The sequence below is a fragment of the Oryctolagus cuniculus genome, chromosome 20 (assembly GCF_964237555.1).
Source record: "Oryctolagus cuniculus chromosome 20, mOryCun1.1, whole genome shotgun sequence".
In the NCBI taxonomy this organism is placed as follows: domain Eukaryota; kingdom Metazoa; phylum Chordata; class Mammalia; order Lagomorpha; family Leporidae; genus Oryctolagus; species Oryctolagus cuniculus.
The window spans coordinates 11,510,169-11,532,271 of NC_091451.1; the positions used below are offsets into that span (position 1 = coordinate 11,510,169).

Consider the following 22,103-nt stretch of genomic DNA (forward strand, 5'->3'; position numbering starts at 1 on the left):
CTTATTCTGTATCTTTCCTCTCCCCGCTCTTTCTTGAGAGAAGCTTTGGTGTGGTGTGGTGTGGGGTGGTGTGGGGTAGGGTGTGGCGTGGTGCTGTGAAGTTCTGGTTTTGTTTCCTGTTAGCAGCAAGGTTTCAGACTAAAAGTTTACTTATTAAGGTATATAAGAGCAAGTAATTTTGAATTAGTTACTTGGACTTGTCATTCTCAGACCATTAGTGAATAAAATGAGATCTTTGACATGCTTAACCATAAATTATTGGGGCAATCAAATGAGATCATGTGGAAGTGTTTTAAAAAAACTGAAGTGCCTCACAGGCAGTATTTTTTTCCCCCCATATTACGGTTATAGATTCAGTCCGTTGTTAATATTTGAATACCCAGTATGTCAGAAGCTATATTGTAGATTTTAGAATTCAGGAAGATACAATCCTTATCTTTCAGAGAAAGAGAAAATAAATAAAATCGAATGCAATTGTCCATGTATGTGACAGGATATGAAAATGGTAGTGAGAAGTTCAGCTTACCTATATTTTAATTGAAGCTAAAGAGCTACTTGCCTGAATTTGTTCTAAGTATATAATACTTGGTTTGCTTTTCGTATATATCGTCTGCTCTTTGAGTACTTGGGACTTGGGTGACAGTGGATAGATTTTTTTTTTTAAACCTTAGTTGCCATGTGGCAAAAATTTAAATTCCATGATTATTGTTTTAGCTACACAGGAGCTTTTTGATCTTTTAGGTGTACAGGCATGAATGCCACAAAGAATGTACAATTCTTAGACTTGATGAATATTGCCAATGGAATAGGTTCTAGATTTTAACATCCGGGTTAGATATCTTGATAGGGCATAGAAAATTAAAGGGGTAATTTAGAAACACCTGCTTTATCCCCAGTGAAGAAACTTTTTACAGATGCCAGACTTAGCTTTGCTACTTCTCAAACTGAGATGGTTTGTATTATGTGATACAAAACTCTGGTGTTGGAGGTTTTTTGTTTTGTTTTGTTTTTGTTTTTGCACATGACCTCCTCCTCCATCTGTTGTTCTATATTCTTTACATTTTATCAGAAATGCTACAGCCTTGGTTAAGGAGATGATCTCTGTTAATGGGGCTTCCAGGAATATGGCGGATGGTACGTTCAGGAAGCACTATGAAGAAGGCAATAGTGGTAATAATATTGGCTAATGCTTACTAGCCCTGAAGTTCCAAGTGCTCGTCTAGCAACTTTCATTATCTCGCAGTTCTTCACAATGGGAAGTGTATACTTTAACACTAAATATGAGGGTACTTCAAAGATTCATGAAAAGAATTCAAAGATACATTTATTTTGATGCAAAAAAATTTGAAATTCATCCATGGTTTTTTCATGATAGACTTTTCCGTGAACTATCTGAAGACTTCTCATACTAGTTAACTGAAATATTAAATTTTTAAAAAAGATTTATTTATTTGAAAGAGTTGTGGAGGGAGGGAGAGAGAGAGAGAGATTTTCTACCTGCTAGTTCACTTCCCAAATGGCTGCAACAGCCAGAGCTGGGCCAGGTCCAAGTCAGAAGCCAGGAACTTCTTCCAGGTCTCCCAAGTAGGTGAGAGGGTCCCAAGCACTTGTTTCATATTCTGCTGCTTTTCCGGGCACATTAGCAGGGAGCTAGATTAGAAGTGGATCAGTTGGGAAATGAACTGGAACCCATGTGGAATGCCAGTGTCCCAGGCAGCAGCTTTACCTACTGTTCCACAATGCTGGGCCTTGAAATATTAATTTAATATTAAATAATAATAATGCCTTCTAATAGACAGAGAAACTGAGGTATAGTAATTTGCAGTGGGAGGCAAAATTCATGCTGAAGATTGATTCTAGAGACCAAATCCTTAACATTACCACATATTATTTCTTAGTGATAACCTGGGGCTTCTTTGGAAAAAATGGTCTTCCTCCTTTCGGTAAGTGTAATAGTCATTAGAGATAAAAGGTTCATATTTCAAGGCTAGTAACTTGGGTATGAGTTGGAGGGTGGAAGTGGGGAGGTGAAATATTCCAGAGTTTAGTCAACATTTTAAGGTTAAATGAAGATATCAGAAAGGGAGGAACCTGGAAGCAGACAAATGCAAGTCAGGTTGGTTCAGCTATTGTAATGAGAAGATTATATGATGCTATGTAAACATGAAAGGTTGATACAGGAATAGTTTAGTAAAAGCTTAGGATCATTAATTTATAGGCTAGCACTGTCCAATAGGAATATAATGCAAACCACACATGTAATTTTAAATATTCTTCTATTCACACTTAAACTAAAAAGAAAAAAATGAAATTGATTTTAACTAATTTTGCATCTGTGTATCCTACTTAATTTGGGTAAGAGCCTAATTTTAATACATTTAATTAAAAAATCTTAAAGCACATTCTGTAATTTTAGAGGATTTATAAAACCAAAGCAACAGCTGTTGGCCTTGTTCCTGGTTAAAATACAAATTCTTTGTGCAGTTTAGCAAATTATATAATATACTTTTATCATTAATCATTCTGTTTCCAAAATTTGTACCTTTAGTATTATTTCAGTTTATAAATACAATATTTTTCAATGACTAATTGTGTTTTCATTTTTGTGAATGTAGTATTGGTTCTAATAGGAGTAAAGGAGGTTTGTGGAAATCAGTGATTACCATTTTGGGATCAGGTGGTGGGAATAGACAAAGTAGAAATATAATTGGAAGAAGAAACAAACCCAGCCACCTAGGAGGAACTTAAGATGATGGGAAAAACATGTTTTGAGAAAAATTAGAGTGTTTTTAAAAATAATTAACATATAAATATTAATCACTAGGAGTATAATCTGATTCTGCAAATTTTTAATGGAAAATATCATGTTAAATATAGAACTTTAAGTACCATATTGATTATGTCTATCCTTTGTGTGAATGAGATACAGAAATCTTAACTGTTCTGAATTGACCCACTTGTAGCTTCTTAGAAGTAGAGAACCAGGAGACTGTTTTTTTTTTTTAATTATTATTAATTATGAAGTTGGATGAGAATCTTTTTTTTTAAAGGTTTATTTTATTTGAAAGGCAGAGTTGCAGAGAAGCAGAAGCAGAGAGAGATATTCCACCCACTGGTTCACTTCCCAAATGGCTGCAGTGCTGGAGCTGGGCTAATCTGAAGCCAGGAACCAAGAGGTTCTTCCAGGTCTCCCACACAGGTGCAGAGGCCCAAGGACTTGGACTATCTTTTTCTGCTTTCTCAGGCCATAGCAGAGAGCTGGATGGGAAGTGGAGCAGCTGGGACTTGAACTGATGTCCTCGTGGGATGCCGGCACTGCAGGTGGCAGCTTCACTCACTGTGCTATAATGCTGGCCCCATTATTGATTTTTAAATAGCTGTTTTTCATTGCTGTAATAAACTTCCCATTTTTTTTTGATGAAAAGGAGTTAATTTAAAATTTTTTTTATATATTACATGTGATAAATATGAATGAGACAGTTTGCACTGAGTGATTTCTGACTATATTTTAACTACTTTAGAATTACAGAATAGGTAAACTATATAATAATTTTTTTATCATTACATATAGTGTATTCTGCAATTCTAAAGTGCTGTGGATCATTAAACATGGTTAGCAACCCATCATATTCTTATGCCTGTTCTTTTACTCTTAGTCATTTAGGAATGTGTGTGAGAATGTGTCTAGGCCTTGACTGACCTGGAGATGACTCCGGAAAATTCTCCTGAAAGGTGTTTATGACTGTGGAATGTTATTATTTTAAAATATTTATTTATTTGAAGGCAGAGAGAGAGAGAGAGAGAGAGATCTTCATCTTCTGGTTCACTGTCCAAATGGCCACAACAGCCATACCCGGGACAGACTAAAGTCAGGACCCAGAAACTCCATCTTGATTCTCATGTAGGAGGCAGGGATCGAAGTACTTGGGACATCATCTGCTGCTTTCCCAGGCATGTTAGCAGGGAGCTGGCTCAGAAGTGCAGTAGCCCGGACATAAACTGGCATGAGTTACAGGATGTGGGTGTACCAAGTCAGGACTTAACCAGCTACATCACAGTGCCTGCCCCTGTGGAATTGTTTTGTACCCACTGTTGTTGTTTTGCTGGCTCAGGAAGTTAGCCTAGATTACAACAGGCAGTCCAGGTTTTGGAGTCACATAGATTGTCATGAATCCTGTCTCTGTCCCTTTACTCTATACCTTTGACTGAGGTCAATTTACTAAACCTAAAATTTCCTTAACTGTGAGTTGGAAATGATAGCAACCACCTCTTTGAGTTGTCATAAAGATTAGTGAAAATAAAAGCTACTTTTATGGATCATTTTTTTGTTCCAGTGAGACACTGTGCTGCATGTAGTATATAATTTAATTATAAATTAATAATAATATAGTAAAAGTTCATGACCATTGGTAATGTATGTCCAGAAACTGGTTGGTATTACTTTTTCTGTGTTAATATCAAGTGTATAGTTTCATTAGAGGTGAGGCTGAGATGAGAGATGGGAATGATCATTTTGATCAGACCAAAAGGATTGATCTGGAAGTTCAAAGAGGTTTGAAGGTCAACTATTTATTAGAATGTGATTTAGGGTTGATATATGTGGCCGTTACTAAGAAAACTTACTGAAATGTGGAGTTTTGGGTTTGTCCTCAGAAACCAGTCTCTGAATCAGAGCCTCTAGTCTTGGGGCATTAGATGCTGCATTTTTACAAGCTTAATCATAATTATTATTCACTATGAGTTGGGAGAATCATCTTTTTAATTTAGTGTTACTGATGACTAAAAATGAGTCTATTGATTTTTTAAATAGTTGTTCTTTGCTGTAATAAATTTCCCATTTTATTGATGAAAGGTAGTTAATTTTTTCCATTAAGGTTTTTATGTATGACATGATAAATATGGTATTTCCATATTGTAAGGACAGAAGAGTTGGTGATATTTATTCATTTAAATGGTATTTAGTAAATATCATTTATTGGGTATTTTTTTCCCATTTTTTCCATAAATTTATTTTACTCAAATATTCAAATAGTGTAGTCTCCCTGAATCAGATGGGAAAGGAGGATAGCTTGAGGAGGTGCTATTATGAAGCCAAGTAGAGAGGGAAAAGAAGTGACGATTTTCTAGTGTTAACTAAAAGGGAAAAATATCTTTCATATCTAATATGAATACTTTTAAAAAATGATAGAAATTTTCAAGGAGTTTTGGTTTGGGTCATTTTATTAGTCATATAAGTTAATGAAAGAGTTATAGCTGGTATGCTTAGATTGCTTTTCTCCTGTGCCTTATCCCCTAAGAACACACTTCCTTTGGGTTTTACCTGTTTTGGCTCCCTGAGAAGCCTTGCTACTGCTTAGGAAAAAAGTTCTCTCCTTAAAGTGCTTCACATGGACCTTATCTTTTTTAGAGTCCTCGGTAAAGTCTCAATCAAAATTACTTCAAGTTGTAGTTTTAAATTTAGGTGTTTGGAAGACTACTTTTCAGTGATTCTTTACATTTGCGAATGTAGATCCAAAGTGTTTTTGGACATTTTGGACATAATTGTTATGTGCTAAGCAGCTCTGTTGTTAATATCTGTAGTTTTGTTCATTCTCAGAAACTAGGTCACCAGGGCTTTGTCATCATTAAAACAGTATTGTACATTTCTCCCTTTTTAAGGACCATTCTTGGATTGAATGAAGCTAAAATATCTTAGTATTGCTATGTTTTAAAAACAGAATATAATTTTATATATTTTAAACTCAATTTATTTGCCAGTACAATGATTTTTATTTATACCTGGAGCTTTGACTTTCTGTCATGGTATTTAGAATTCACATGAATTATCAAAAATTTTATTAGGAGATTTACTGACTGCTTCTGTCAGACCTCTCCTTTAAAGTCTTCCACAGCATTTTCAGAAGTAATCGTTGGGTACTACTGGAACTAAGATTTTTGCTTCTGTAACAATAGATGGAAAGAGAATAGACTTTTTTAGAGATCGAGGACATAGGATACAGAGAGAAAAATCAGACTAAATTTACATTATTTTTCTTTCATTGTGAAAAATAATTATAGCTGCATGCACTTTACTTTTTTGAGGGTGGCAGGAGAAGTAGTTATAGGGGCAAATTAAAGAGGCTTTGGGGAAACATAAAGTGAGGTTTTAATTGCTTAACAAATATAGAAAACAAAATGGTTATTGCCAAAAATTTTTCTTCTATATGATGGCCTTGTGCATGCAATATTGATGTTTATCATTCACCCCAAAATATTGATGATGTTGAAGTTCTAAGGAACCTCTGAGTTTACTGTCCTTTCTGTCTTGTTCCTCTTGGTTTTAAGTGTGGGCTACAGACCATAAAAGTGTTGATACAATTATATCACTATTATAACTCTTGAGTTTTCATAATTTTTTTAAACTAGAGAAAAGCACACTGGTTTTTTCTTTAGTCTTACATTGTTTTTAATACCAATAATTAAACTTTTCCCCTAAATGTTTTCAGAATGTTTTAGGATGGTATTGGTAAATAGCATTATTTTGTGGTTATGAGTATAGATTCTATTTTTTTTTATTTTTAAGATTATTTATTTATTTGAAAGTCAGAGTTACACAGAGAGAGGAGAGGCAGAGAGAGAGAGAGAGAGAGATAGGGGTCTTCCATCTGCTGGTTCACTCCCCAGTTGGCCACAACGGCTGGAGCTGTGCTGATCTGAAGCCAGGAACCAGGAGATTCTTCCGGGTCTCCCATGTGGGTAAAGGGGCCCAAGGACTTGGGCCATCTTCTACTGCTTTCCCAGACCATAGCAGAGAGCTAGATCAGAAGTGGAGCAGCCGGGGTTTGAACCTGCAGCCATATGGTTGCCGGTGCTTCAGGCCAGAGCGTTAATGTGCTGTGCCACAGCACCGGCCCCTGAGTATGGATTCTTGAACATGCTATCTGAATTCAAGTATAAGGCTTGTTACTTAATAGGTGTGTGACCTGGAACAAGTTATTTGTGTAATGTTCATCTTATTTGTAAAATTGGAATTAGAAAATGTCTACTTTATGGATGTGTGTTGAAGATTAAATTGATGTATAGATAAAGAATAATGTTGTGACATGTATGTGTTGAGTAATTATTATTCACTTTCTGAAACAGTAGTCTCAGTAAGCTCTAGCAGACTTTAAGTATAAAAATATTGTTATCTAAAACTTCAGAAGAATCCAATTAAAAAGTTATTTTTAGACTTGAGTTTATTTTGACCCACACACACATTACATACATTCTTCTCTGTTCCTCCTTTTATCCCTCTCTCTTACATACACACCCCTTTAAAATTATTATAGAATAACATTTTTTGAACTTCAGTGTGCATGATGATTGCTTGGGGATCTTGTTTATATGTAGTTTATTATTAGTTTTTTTTTTTTTTCTAAAGGTTTATTTCTATTTATTTGAAAGGCAGAGTTACAAAGAGGCAGAGGCAGAGATAGAGTCTTCCATTTGCAGATGGCCACAACAGCAGGAGCTTTGCAGATCCTAAGCCAGGAGCTAGGAGTTTCTTCCAGGTCTCCCATGTCGGTGCAGGGGCCCAAGGACTTGAGCCATCTTCTACTGCTTTTCTAGGCCATAGCAGAGAGGGCTGGATTGGAAGAGGAGCAGCCAGGACCAAACCGGCACCCATATGACATGATTCTATGTATAGGGTAACCAAAAGACTACTAAGAGACTGTTGGAACTAATAAAAGAGTTTGGTAAAGTGACAGGTTTTAAAATTAACAAACAAAAATCAATAGCCTTTGTATACACAGATAATGCCATGACTGAGAAAGAACTTCCAAGATAAATCCCATTGACAGTAGCTACAAAAAAAAAATCAAATACCTTAGAATAAATTTAACCAAGGAGATCAAAGATCTCCGTGGGGAGCAGGGTCCGTCTCCCGCAACATGGCGGGGCGCCCGCGAGACAAATAAGTACTGAGACTGTGGACTGAAACTAACTCTGTGCGTCTGATCTCCCACCATATGCCGCTGAGAGAGAGTAAACAAATCTTACACAGCTGCTTCGTTAATTAGCTGATTCCTGACCCAACCCCTGTTTGGAAGAAAGCCCGTGCTCAGCACGTGGGCAGCAGAGCACGGATTGGTGGGAGAGGACTATAAAAGGGGGAGAGAGACAACATGCGGGGCCCCCTGAGAGAGTCGGTCGGAGGGCTGGTTGGTGCCGCTCCTCCCCAAAAGCGGGGGAGCGGCAGCAAATCCGGGAAGGACCGGGGAAAGAAAACAGCCTCCGGTGTCGTTCCTCTGCGAGTGGGGGAGCGACAGATCTCTATGATGAAAATTACAAAATTATAAAACATTAAAGAAAACATAGAAGACACAAAAAATTGGTAAAATTTTCTATGTCTGTGAATAGGAAGAATTAATATTTTCAAAATATTCATACTACCAAAAGCAATTTACAGATTCAATGTGATTCCAGTCAAAATACCAAGGACATTCTTTTCAGATCTAGAAAAAATGATGCTAAAATTCATATGGAAACACAAGAGACCCTGAATAGCTAAAACAATTCTAGACAACAAAAACAAAGTCAGAGGCATCATAATACCAGATTTCAAGACATACTACAGGGCAGTTATGATCAAAACAGCCTGGTACTGCCAAAAAATTAAGTGTGTAGACCAATGGAGCAGAATAGAAAATCCTGAAATCAATCCACATGTCTACAACCAACTTATCGTCGACAAAGGAGCTAAAATCAATCCCTGGAGCAAGGACAGTCTCCTCAACAAATGGTTCTGGGAAAACTGGATCTCCACATGCAGAAGTATGAAAGAAGACCCCTGTGTTACAACTTACACAAATATCCACTCAAATTTGGATCAAGGACCTAAATCTGTGACCCAATACCATAAAGTTACTAGAGAACATTTGGAAAGCTCTGTAAGACATTGGAATAGGCAAAGACTTCTTGGAAAAGACTTCCAGAAGCACAGGCAATCAAAGCCAAAATTGACAAATGGGTTTAATCAAGCTGAGAATCTTCTGCACTGCAAAAGAAGCACTCAGCAAAGTGAAGAGGTAGCCGACAGAATGGGAGAAAATATTTGCAAACTATTCAGCTGATAAAGGATTAATTTCCAGAATCTATAAAGAATTCAAGAAATGCAACAACAAAACGAACAATCCAGTTAGAAATGGGATAAGGATATGAGTAGGCATTTTTCAAAGGATGAAATACAAATGGCCAACAACCATGAAAAAAGACCTCAGGTTCACTAACCATCAGGGATATGCAAATCAAAACCACAATGCAGGGCAGGTGCCGCGGCTCACTAGGCTAATCCTCCGCCTTGTGTCGCCAGCACAACGGGTTCTAGTCCCGGTCAGGGCGCCGGAATCTGTCCCGGTTGCCCCTCTTCCAGGCCAGCTCTCTGCTGTGGCCAGGGAGTGCAGTGGAGGATGGCCCAAGTGCTTGGGCCCTGCACCCCATGGGAAAACAAACAAACAAAACCACAATGCAATTTTATGTCACTCCAATTAGAATGGCTTTCATACAGAAATCAACAAACAGCAAATGCTTGTGAGGATGTAGGGGGAAAGGTACTCTAATCCACTTTTGGTAGGAATGTAAACTGGTGCAGCCATTGAAATTAAATCAGCATATCCAAGATTTATCTCTACCCCTTTGTTCACTGCAGCTCATTTCACAGCAGCTAAGACATGGAATCAACCCAGATGTCCATCAACTGAACCCTGGATAAAGAAATTATTTATACACATTATGGAATACTACTCAGCAATGAGAAAAAGAGAAATCCTGTCTTTTCCAACAAAATGGATGCAACTGGAAACCATTATACTTAGTGAAATAAGCCAGTTCCAGAAAGACAAGATACCATATGTTTTCCCTGATCTGTGTTAACTAGTAGAGTACCTAAAATGTAATATGTTGGAGTGAAAATGACGTTTTGAGATTCGATGATCATTTATAGCCCTTGTTTCTCCTGTTGAGGAACAGTTTTTTCCTTCCTACTATTTGCTGAACTCTTAGTGTAGGATTAATCTTTTGAGTATAAAGTAAGTTGAAAATAGAGCTTTTGTAAAAATTAAGAGTGGGAATAGGAGAGGGAGGAGGAGGAAGAGTGGTAGCATGGATGGGAGGGAGGCTAAGGTGGGAAGTGTCACTCCATTTCTAAATCTGTATATATGATATACTTGAAATTTGTATACCTTAAAATAAAAAAATAAAAATGTGATGAGCACTGTCATAAACCAGTTAAATCTGAACTCTGGCATTGGGATTCTGGACATCATCATCATCATTTTTTATTTTTGATAAAAGCGTCTTAGACCAGTCTCACTTTTTTTTAAACTTATTTGTTTCATTTGAAAGGCAGACAGAGATAGGAGAGACAGAGAACTAAAGATCCTCCATCCACTGGTTCACTCACCAAATGGCTGTAGTGCCCAGACCAGAGCCAGGAGCCAGGAACTTCTTCTGGGCCCCCCATTGAGGCTACAGGGGCCCATGCACTTCGGCCATCTTCCACTGCTTTCCCAGGCCATTTGCAGGGAACTGGAATGAAAGTAGAGCAGCCAGGATTGGAACTGGCACCCATATGGATTGCTGGTGTTGCATACAACCCGCTATGCCAAAGAACTGGCCCCAGCCATTTTCACTTGAAGCCAGCATTAAGAGCCAGTAAGAAGGAGAGTCAGTAAGCTAAGAAGCTCCATTTTATGTCTTCATTAACTTTGTCACCTTTCTTTATGAACTCATTTCCTGTAGAGGTGTGAAGGCCATCCTGTCAGGACTCAGACTGCAAGGCAGCTAAAATGTTGGCCTGATGTTTTCTTTTCACTAGTCTGGACTAAAAGTTTGACTCCTTGTACCTTTCTTAGTGGATCCTGTTCCTGTTCCCCTTTCATCAGTTGTGCAGTCTTTGATGGAATTTCCCTAATTTCTCAACAGCTTTCTTAAAGTGCAGTAACCTCAATTAGGTATTAAACCGCTTTAAGAAAACTGAGTAGTGGCAGAGTCAGAGCAATAAAGTTCCTTCAACTTCTACAATTCTGTGAATTTTTTTGTTTAAAGTAGAAAATTTGTTTCAGAATTTTTATTGGTCTTTGTTTTAAGAATTTAAATTTATTTCCTATCATATTTGTTTCAGTAAATTGCTTTCTTAGATTGTGTTTCCTCCTCTTTGTCAACTGTACATTTTGTATCTATTTCTCATCTTGTGCCTATTTTTTGGGGAGAGACAGTGAAATTCTTTTATGGAATATCATGTTTTAGGAAAACAGTTTCCCAAAGTGATCAAGATTATGTTGAATTTTATTACATTTAGCCCCCATGGATTATTAGATTTGTTAGGAAAACAATTCACACTGGATATTTTAGCCAAAAAAAGGGGAGGGGCTTGTGTTGTGGTGTAGTGGGTACAACTGCTGCCTGCAGTACCAGCATCTGGTATGAGTGCTGGTTTATGTCTCTACTGCTCTACTTCCAGTCCAGCTCCCTGCTAAATTCCTGGGAAGAGCAGCAGAAGATGGCCCAAGTACTTGTGGGAGACCTGGAAGAAACTCCTAGCTCCTGACTTCCTCCTGGCTGAGCCCTGGCCATTGTAGCCATTTGAGGAATGAACCAGTGGATGGAAGGTCTCTCTGTCTCTCCCTCTCTCTGTAACTCTTTCAAATAAATAAATAAATCTTTAAAAAATTGAATATAAAGGGTGTGTTCTACAGATATTGAAAACCTCTAAAAGTGGAAGGGGAGCACTGGTGAAACACCAAGCTAGTAGTTGCAGCCACCATCCATCCCCGTGGCTGAAGATTGAAGAAACTGGAGTAGGGCACCACAGTGCTGGGGTTTAGAGCTCCTGAGGGGTACTGCCTGGCTGGCTGCTACTGCAGTTCTAAAGGATACTTCTAGGAATACCAGAAAAAGCTGGTGTTTGTCACTAACTGCTGCTGCTGGTATGGAAACCTTAAATGAGGGCAATGCTGACTGGAAAAAAAACATATACTCACTTTTTTTTTTTTTTTTTTTTTTTTTTGGACAGGCAGAGTTAGAGAGACAGAGAGAAAGGTCTTCCTTCCGTTGGTTCACCCCACAAATGGCTGCTATGGCTGGCGCGCTGCGCTGATCCGAAGTCAGGAGCCAGGTGCTTCCTCCTGGTCTCCCATGCGCGTGCAGGGCCCAAGCACTTGGGCCATCCTCCACTGCCCTCCTGGGCCACAGCAGAGAGCTGGCCTGGAAGAGGAGCAACCAGGACAGAACTGGCGCCCCAACTGGGACTAGCACCCGGGGTGCCGGCACTGCAGGCGGAGGATTAGCCAAGTGAGCTGCGGCGCCGGCTGAATATATTCACTCTTGAGGAAGTTCCTTGGCACAAGAGAAAAGTAGCTTTTAGAGTTCTGTTTCTGGCATTACAGAGAGGAGTATTAAAGGGTGGGTTTAGAGCTGAGAGATAATAGCTGAATAACCAGCATTAATAACCTCCTTTTCTAGTTATGTAATGGCTTAGACCTTTGATGCTTGGTCTGTTTCCCAGCTACTGGGACCCCAAATCATCTTAGTGCTGAGGATATGGAAGGAAAGAAATTAACTATATTTTAATTATAATCACGTGTGTCTTAACAATAGGAATGTTTTGAGAAATGAATCATTGGGTGATTTTATTGTTTATGAATATCATAGAATATACTTACACAGACTGACACTGTACCATCACTGAGCAGTGTAATCTTAGGAGACACCATTGTGTGAGAAGTCTGTTGTTGACCAGCAACATCATTTTATGTGGTGTGCAGCTAAAATGTGTCTAGCTAATATGATTTTGGGCAAGACCATTTGTGCTGAGATAATTGTCACATCTTTTCCTGGAACCTGAGATTTAGCCATTACATACTTATTCTTTGGCTTTTGAGACTGTTTAGTCTTTCAGGACCCTTATTTAAAATATGAAAAATTGTGACAGGAATAATGATGCAGAAAACCAGAGGTTAAAAATTGACTGCCTATTGACCCGACAATGGCTTGTGTTGGGAACCAGGGTTTGAATAGAATATTATACTCTCTCTGTCATCCTCCCTCCTACAAAGCTTCTCAAATTTTAATGAGTATATATATCATTTGGAATCTTGTTAAAATGCAGATTCTGATTTGGTATGTCCATGGGTAGGGCCAGAGATTCTACATTTCTAAGGAGCTCCCAGGAGAAGCTGAAACCACTAAACTAGACTTTTCTCCTCATTTTTCTGGCCTGGGAAGCACTGGTTAGGCTTGGATACACTGTTGGACCTGGGTTTGGTTGGTTGAGTTGGGAGTTATCATGAAGTATGAGTTTTTAAAACATGTTTGTCCTCCTGTCTAGAAATATTTTCAGCAATGAGCATTGAAGCTTCTGAATAGGCTGAGTTTTCTTCCACAATTTAATGCTATCTTGAATGCAGATGCATGCCTGTCACTTGTAATTTTCCTGAAAGATCTGAGAATTTGTACTAATTGTGTACATGTTTAAGAGAAACTGATTAATGGAGGATAGACCAGTTAGCAAGTTCATGCATCAGATAACTTGCTTTTTATTAAAAGTCATCATTGCTCTTAATTATTAATTGCTCTTGATAGGGATATCTGTATGTTTCAAAGAGTATGTGTGGTTTGAATTTCATACTCATAGTATTTCCCTACTTTTGACAGTTTTATGTACTTAAACTATGTTATCAAGACATAGGGTCTTATCTTGAATCAAGTAAATGGTAGTCTTTCCTTTTTAAAAATTTTTTAAAGATGTATTTATTTATTTGAAAGTCAGAGTTACACAGAGAGAGAAAGAGAGGCAGAGAGAGAGAGAGAGAGAGAGAGGTCTTCCATCCTCTGGTTCACTCCCCAGCTGGCTACAATGGCTGGAGCTGCGTTGATCTGAAGCCAGGAGGCAAGAGATTTTTCTGGGTCTCCCACGTGGGTGCAGGGAAATTGGTTGTAAGTGGAGCAGCCTGGACTCTTGTGGAATGCTGACATTGCAGGTGAAAGCTTGACCTGCTGTGCCACAGGGCTGGCCCCAAATGGTAATCTTAATGAAACTGTGAGAAAACTCAAATTTATGAAATGGTTAATTGCTCATTACATCAGAATTTTAGTTTATCAAGGCATACCTGATCACATTAATGAAAAGTTAATCTTTCATGCGTTTGCCATGGTTCACAGCTCTCATGCATCCTCCCCCTCTTAGTAGATCTTTGCTTTCGTCATTCCAAACCTAGATTTTTGAAAGTTCTAGATACTTTTCTTTTGTTTGTTAGTGCATATGTTACTCTTATCTTTTTTTTTTTTTTTAACACTTACGTTTTGACTTCTGGCTATAGATAGAGAAGTAATTAGTTTCTTAATCAGCTGGATTGAGAAAGTTAAAATGAAAGTTAAAGGATTCAGGGGGTTCCTAGAGAAGGGTGAAAAAAGTGCTCCATTTTAGGATCCTAAACAAAGCACTTTGATTGGCATGTGGAGACCCTTGCATGCACACAAACGTCCATATTTGAATATTTATGGAAGATGATCTGTCAAAATTACTGTTATTTTAATTTGCCAAGCTTGGCTGATTGCCGCAGTTGGATGTTAGTTGAATTCTAGATGAGGAACTGTAAATATGTTCTGGTGTGAAATGTTTTTTGTCCTTGAAGCTGTTTGTATATTCTGCCTCTCTTGTCTGTTTTTAACTGTGGGACCTTTTTATATTACACAAAATTTCATGTTCTTTTGTAGGAAAAAATATTAAAGCAGGATGATAACTAAATATTATGTTTAAAATGAAATTATTCATATTTAGTCATCAGGAGTTTAAATATTTTGAGCTACTTGTCGAAGCTTTGTTTCAAAGGACCTGTCCCTGGAGAGTCAAATTTAGGCCTGTATTTCTCATTTGAATGGTTTTGTGTGAGATACACTGTTTTGCTTTAACAGCAAAGAACTTGTATGCTTCTAATAACTAACATTTCCCTTTCCTTTTATCTCATTTTGAACAGCTAATAATTTTAGTGGTGCAGATTCAAGCAGTAATCCGTTCCTTGGGAAGTATCCTGTGGTGGTCAGCTTCTTAGGTTCTAGGGGAAGGAAGGTAAGCCATTTTTCACAGTAATATTGAAATAGCTTTGTTAATAAATCAGCTTTTTCTTTTTTAAAAATTTAAAAGCCTTTTCTCTTTAGACAGTGCCCCTTAACCCAGAAATAGTGTATTTATTTAGGAAGTATCACTGTTCCTCAGAGGATTCTACTGGGATGACATTTCATCTTTAAAGATGATACAGTTGGCCGGCGCCGCGGCTCACTAGGCTAATCCTCCGCCTGTGGTGCCGGCACACCGGGTTCTAGTCCCGGTTGGGGCGCCGGATTCTGTCCCGGTTGCCCCTCTTCTAGGCCAGCTCTCTGCTGTGGCCAGGGAGTGCAGTGGAGGATGGCCTAAGTGCATGGGCCGTGCACCCCATGGGAGACCAGGATAAGTACCTGGCTCCTGCCATCGGATCAGTGCGGTGCGCCAGCCGCGGCGGCCATAGAGGGTGAACCAACGGCAAAGGAAGACTTCTGTCTCTCTCTCTCATATCCACTCTGCCTGTCAAAAAAATCAATCAATAAATAAAAAGATGATACAGTGACTCTCAAAGTCACATGACATTTATTTTGGAATAGCATTACATTTTATGCTGTATCTGCTAGGTTATCTTGCATCTTACATAATCACTGACACCTGCATAATTTATCTTTGTATACATAACCAACTTTTGAGGTTTTTATTTTTTTATTTCTTACAAACAGACACAATTGAACCTGTTTTGTTGATTATTGCTTTAACTACAAACTATGTCAAGTGCTAAGTCTGAGTTTACTTGGATATTGTCTTTGTTTCATTCAGTATCAGATGCTCCAGAATGTGGGGGTGATAGAAATTTTTTTCTAGCAAATTAAGAGTGGAACTTCTCTTTCATAGTACAGTATTCTGTCTTTCACAGGCCTCCTTCTTTATTCTCATTTGACACTTTTTTTTGTAGATTAATTTTTTTCTAGGAGCTTTTATTTAATATTTCACTTCTCATAATTTTTCCCATCCTTATTGTCATCTTTTTAAATCATTTCCCTTGTGTCTCATCCTAATTCCTTATTATTTTCCCAGAAAATTTACTTGTTGAACTCTGTTAGCTGTGTTCTGGCTGAATAGCAACATTTTTCAATTAATCAATCAATTTATTGGGTTGGGAAATGATCCACTGATTCATTCTCCAAATGCTTGCAAATGCCGGGATCCAGGGACTCAATTCACATTGGTGGCAGGAATCTGATTACTTGAACCATCACCATCACCTCCCAGGCTCTGCATTAGTGGGAAGCTAGGGTCAGGAGTCTGAGCCAAAGCCAGAAATTGAACTCCAGTACTCTGATAGGAGGCACTGCAAATGCCCACCCCTGAATAGCAGAATTATTTCTAATTCCTTAAGATGCTACCGTAGCTCCTAATTTTGTGATGCTTCACCATCTGTTCACTGTGTAAAGGGTTCAGAAATGTCTGTTGTACCTACTGCATCGCAGTTGTAGAAATAATGTAGTAAAATTGACATATATGTAAAGTGGAGATTCCGCTAATATGTTTTCTTGGCTATGGACAATATGATATTCTTGCTAAATTTGGAGGCTTAATTTGTGACAGCGCTTTCAGATTTCCTAAGATAAATTAGATATTGTGTTCACTTAACTTATTTTGCCAGCATGTATTCAGTTAAGTAGGTTAAAACTCAGTTGAATAAAATTTAAGACTGTAATATAAAAAGTAATCAACTGTTTTTTACTGTTACTTGGAATAAAATTTGCTGAATTTCTTGCAATAAAGACAGCAAATAGTACTATACAGTGGGCTGAGATTTCTCACATAAGTAAATATAGATAAAGGTTAATGCCACGGTCAGCAAATGTTGAAGATTGCCATCCCTATGTGAAATTTCAAATAAAAATTTGGTTTCCATTATATTTTTCCTCCATTGGAGTAATTTTTTTTTTTTAAAGAATTTTATTATTTGTTTGGAATGTAGAGTTACAGAGGCGGGGGGGGGGGGGGGAGAGAATATGAGAGAATGAGAATGAGAATGAATCTTCCATCCACTGGTTTTACTTCCCAAATGGCTGCAACAGCCAGATCTGGACCAATCCGAAGTCAGAAGCCTGGAATTTTTTCCAGGTCTCTCACATGGGTGCAGGGGCCCAAGCAGTTGGGCCATTATCTACTGCCTTCCCAGGCCATAACAGAGAGCTGGATTGGAAGTGGAGCACCTGGGACTTGAACCGGCACCCATGTGGGATGTCAGCACTGCAGGTAGCGACTTCACTCACTATACCACAGCGCCAGCCCCTGGAGGATTTTAAATCTTAAATTTATGTGGAATGCACAGTAGTGCTCTATTAGGAATAAAGAAACAGGCTTTGTAATTTTGAAAGTTGAGCAATAAGTATAAGCAGTGAATTAAAGTCTTTATTAGTAGATTTTTTTTTCTTTTGACAGGCAGAGTTAGTGAGAGAGAGAGACAGAGAGAAAGGTCTTCCTTTGTCCGTTGGTTCACCCCCCAAGTGGCCGCGACAGCCAGTGCCTTGCGGCTGGTGCGCTGTGCCGATCTGAAGCCAGGAGCCAGGTGCTTCCTCCTGGTCTCCCATGTGGGTACAGGGCCCAAGGACCTTAGCCATCCTTCACTGCACTCCTGGGCCACAGCAGAGAGCTGGACTGGAAGAGGAGCAACCGGGACAGAACCGGCGCCCCAACCAGGACTAGAACCTGTGGTGCCGGCACTGCAGGCGGAGGATTAGCCTAGTGAGCTGCGGCGCCAGCCAGTAGATTTTTAAAAAGCTTTTATGGAAATTAATATTTAGGTGTTCATTGAAAAGATATTTAATTTATAATAATGCTGTGGAGCCTAAATGATCCCAGAAATACTTGATTGTCTGCATCTTTTCATTGCTTCACAGAGAAAGGATGAACTATATTGCTGAACGGTCTGTGTTTTGACATTATTTATAGAGTAAACACCATAATTAGTTATATTTTAGGTAGTTTCTGTAACATTGAGACAAATTCAGATCTCCCTTTTTTGTCTCATTGTAATTAGTAAAATGTGAAGGTAAAAAGTGAAATGGAGTTTTGGGGGAGGAATTCTCAGTACCTAAGAACCTTGGTAGTCATCAGTTTGTGTGTAAAAAGCTGAACAGACTAAAAATAGTTTTCCTTAAATCAGTCAGAGAAATGAGGTTGGGCAAACTTCTGTCCCCAGATTGGATGCATAAACACAGAGAAACACAACTGCTGTAGAAATCTGAAGGATCCAGTACCAGGGTAGAAAAGCTCAAATTATAATTGATGATTTGCTGGAGGCTCTGTTTGTACAACTGTGAGCTAGAAACTGCAGGGGAACCCAGCCATTGGAGACACTCAGACATTCATGGGTTTACCTCCAGTAGATCACTAGTTCCTTACAGTGATTCTTGGAGAAGCATCCCCCTGATGCTTCCAGTAGGGGGAAATGAAGAGTAACTATCAAGAAATATGTTAGAATATTCTGCTTTTCTTTACAAGGTCTTCCCTCAAGAAAACTATTTTATCAGACTATTTGGGTTTTATCAGAGCCTGACTGACCTGTGGGAAGGGGAGAAGCCAGTGCCAGCCCCTTCTAGCTGTCCTGTTCTAGCAGTTTCTCCTTCTGAGAGGGGAAGGAACTGAGGACATGAGAAATTCCTAGGTCAGGACCACAGGTTTACCAAAGACTGAGACCTAATCATAGGACTGTAGAATGCTTTCCTTTCTCCATGCCTTACTATATTTTTAAATACAATCATAGTTTCTTCATAATATGTGTTTCCATGAACTTTTTGTAGATCCTATATATGTGGATTTCAAAATGTTTTGTACCAAAATGAATTAGTCATTTAATTTCATTTTACATGAATTTTTTGAACAAGTCCCTTGTATTTTCAGCTTTTCACTGAAGTTCCTATACCGTATGTATCATACTGAAAGAGAGAAAAATAAGGTTTAAAGGAACAAGCATCAGAATCAGAGTCTGATGTGACAGTGATGTTTGATTCATCATGTAGGAGTTTAGAACAGCTATTATTAATATGTCCAGGTCTATAATGGGAAAAGTAACAGTATGCAACAGTAGATGGGTGATGTCAGGGCACAACTTCTAGGAAAGAGTCAAAAAGAAGTGCTAGAGATCAACAATATTTTTATCAGAAATGAAGAATGCATTTGGTGGGCTCATTAGGAGAATGAACACAGAAAGAATCTCTGTGAATTTGAACCTGTGTCAGTAGAAACTGCCAAAACTGAAATGCAAGTGGAAATAAAAAATAGACATCTCACCCCCCCCCCCAAATGGAACAGTATATCTAAGACCTGTGGGACAACACCAAAAAGTATAATATACATGTGATGACAATTCCAGAATGAGAAGAGAGAAAGGAACTGAAGAAATTATTGAAACAATACTCACTGGGAATTTAATGTGAGATTTGAAATAATAAGTCCAGGAAGCGTAGGGTACACCAAACATGATAAACACCCAAAACCCACAAATAAAAACCCACAAAACCCCCATTCTTAGACATATCAAATTAAAACTATAGAAAATCAAATATACAGAAAATATGAAAGAAGCTGGTGGCGAGAATACACATTTTACCTGTGGAGGAACAAAGATGATACTTAAATTGAGCTTTTTCTTAGAAGCCATGTAAGCAAGACGAGAGTAGAATGAAATGTTTAAGGGTTGAGAGAAAAAAACCAGCAACCTAGAATTCTGTATCTTACAAAATTATCCTTCAAAAGTGAAGGATAAATAAAGACTTTCTCAGACAAAAATGGAGAAAATATGTCCCCTTGGACATGCCTTGAAAGGAAGGAGTTCTTCAAAGAGAAAGAAAATGCTTTAGGTCAGAGACTTGTATCCACATACAAAAAAACAGAGAAGGAATATATAAAAGTAAATGCAACACCTTTGTTTTTTATAATTGATCTAACAGATAGTAGTTTTTAAAAAATAATAATAGCACCAGTCTATTCAATGATTTTATCTTTTATGTAAAGGAAATGAATAACAATAATGAAACAAGGGATGGGAAGGAAGAATTAGAAGTATTTTGTTTTTATAAGGTACTTGCATTACCTATGAAGTAATGTGTTGTGTTTTGAATGTGGACTTGAATTAGCATTTGCTAGTCTTCTTTGTTTCAGTATCATTGAAGCTCATAGCAACACCTTGGTTTTGGGCACAATCCAGATAGTGTTTTATTTCACAGAAGCAGGGTCCAAACTGCTCCTGCTGCTATGTTGGCTGTGTTCCCTGGGGCTCCTCGTAAGTGTTGTCAGGCCATGGGGACTCAGCATTTCCTCCTCCACTGAAGTCCCCAGAGATAGCGTGAGCTACTGCTGCTGGCGTGGGTGCAGCTGTCATCTGAGGAGCCTGGATGGCCATCCCAAGTGCACAGCAGCTCAGGGTCCAGAAGTGTGAAATTACAAGAGCTTGTTGTCTTCTCTAAGAACAAAGCACACATTCTTTTCAAACTGCAATTGAGAAACTTTAGAATTTGCAATTTTTTGTCTGTAAGACTTGCGTCGTAATTGATCAGAGATAGGAAAGATAGAGAACTCATTTTTTTTTTTTTTTGACTGGCAGAGAGAGACAGAGAGAAAGGTCTTCCTTCCGTTGGTTCACCCCACAAATGACCACTATGGCTGGCATACTGCGCCGATCCAAAGCCAGGAGCCAGGTGCTTCCTCCTGGTCTCCCTTGCGGGTGCAGGGCCCAAGTACTCATCCTCCACTGCCTTCCCGGGCCACAGCAGAGAGCTGGACTGGAAGAGGGGCAACCGGGACAGAATCCGGCGCCCCGACTGGGACTAGAACCCGGTGTGCCGGCGCCGCAGGCGGAGGATTAGCCTATTGAGCTGTGGCGCCGGCTGAGAACTCACTTTAAAAAACATGAATACATTGTCACTTGCCTCCCTTCTGCAGATTCTTACATACTAGGGTAAGAATTTTAAAACTTTGATTTTTAGAAAGTATTTAAACGTTTTTTTCTTGCCTCAAGTTTGGTGTAGTAAGTGAAAGCAGACTCTTACACAGGAAACTTAGCTGGCACTCTAATTAAGAGGCTTCTAGAAATACCTCCTCCAACTCTTTGTTTCACTGGAACAAAATTTGAAACTATTGAACATGTATCCCTTGTGGTCTAGTTGATGTTTAATAGTTATTCACCTAGCTCCAGGTGTATCACTACACTAATATTCTTTTCAGTGATCTTGAGGAAGGCTAGAAGCAGATGACAAAGGATGGGGAAAATTTGTAAAGGAAGAGAAATGTACAAGGCTAGTTGAAGATACTGGTGTGACAGATTGCTGATATTTCTAAGGGAGAGATGAAACCCACTTAGGTTTGATTTTATTTATTGGAAATGCTGTTTTGTTTTTCTTCCAAGACCAGCTTTTTTGTTCTGTTTTTTAAACTGTCCTTTCTTTCCTTTAGAGCTAGGCTATTGTGGAGCAGGATCATGGTTTAAATTAGTGGAATGTAAGAACATGAGGTAGGGTGGGAAGAAGTAGTCCAGCTTCTTTTTTTTTTTTTTTTTAATTTTATTTATTTATTTGAGAGGCAGGATTATAGTCAGAGAGGGGAAGAGACAGAGAGAAAGGTTTCATCTGCTGGTTCATTTCCCAGATGGCCGCAATGGCCTGAGCTGAGCTGAGCTGAGCTGAGCGGGTGCTGGGGCCCTAGCACCTGGGCCATCCTCCTCTGCTTTCCCAGGCCTTAAGCAGAGAGCTGGATGGGAAGAGGAGCAGCTAAGTCTAGAACTGGTGCCCATATGGGATGCCAGTGCCGCAGATGGAGGCTTAACCTATTATGCCAGAGTGCCAGCCCCCTGTCTCTACATTTTAATTCACATTCTTTGTTACTCAGAGTGATGTTTTAATTGTTTGCTTCTGATTCTTTGCAAGGCTATTCTGAAAGGGGAAAAAAAACCATTCACAATGTTTTCCTGCTAGATTAATATTGGGCTGACATCTATTTAACATTTAACTGCTGTATCATTGTTACCATTTAA

At 38.7% G+C, this 22,103-nt stretch overlaps 1 protein-coding gene across 8 annotated transcripts in view; it reads left to right on the forward strand.

Moving 5' to 3' along the window:
• The window catches only part of FUT8 (fucosyltransferase 8), a 296,746-nt gene that overhangs the window by 83,507 nt on the left and 191,136 nt on the right, over positions 1-22,103 (forward strand). For 6 of the 8 annotated variants that reach the window (XM_002719524.5, XM_017349465.3, XM_070065099.1 and 3 more), the window contains exon 3: positions 14,997-15,088. The exons of the other annotated variants lie outside the window; for them this stretch is intronic. The gene's annotated coding sequence lies outside the window, so the exon portion shown is untranslated. The remainder of the gene's footprint in view (positions 1-14,996; positions 15,089-22,103) is intronic. 8 annotated transcript variants of the gene reach the window in all.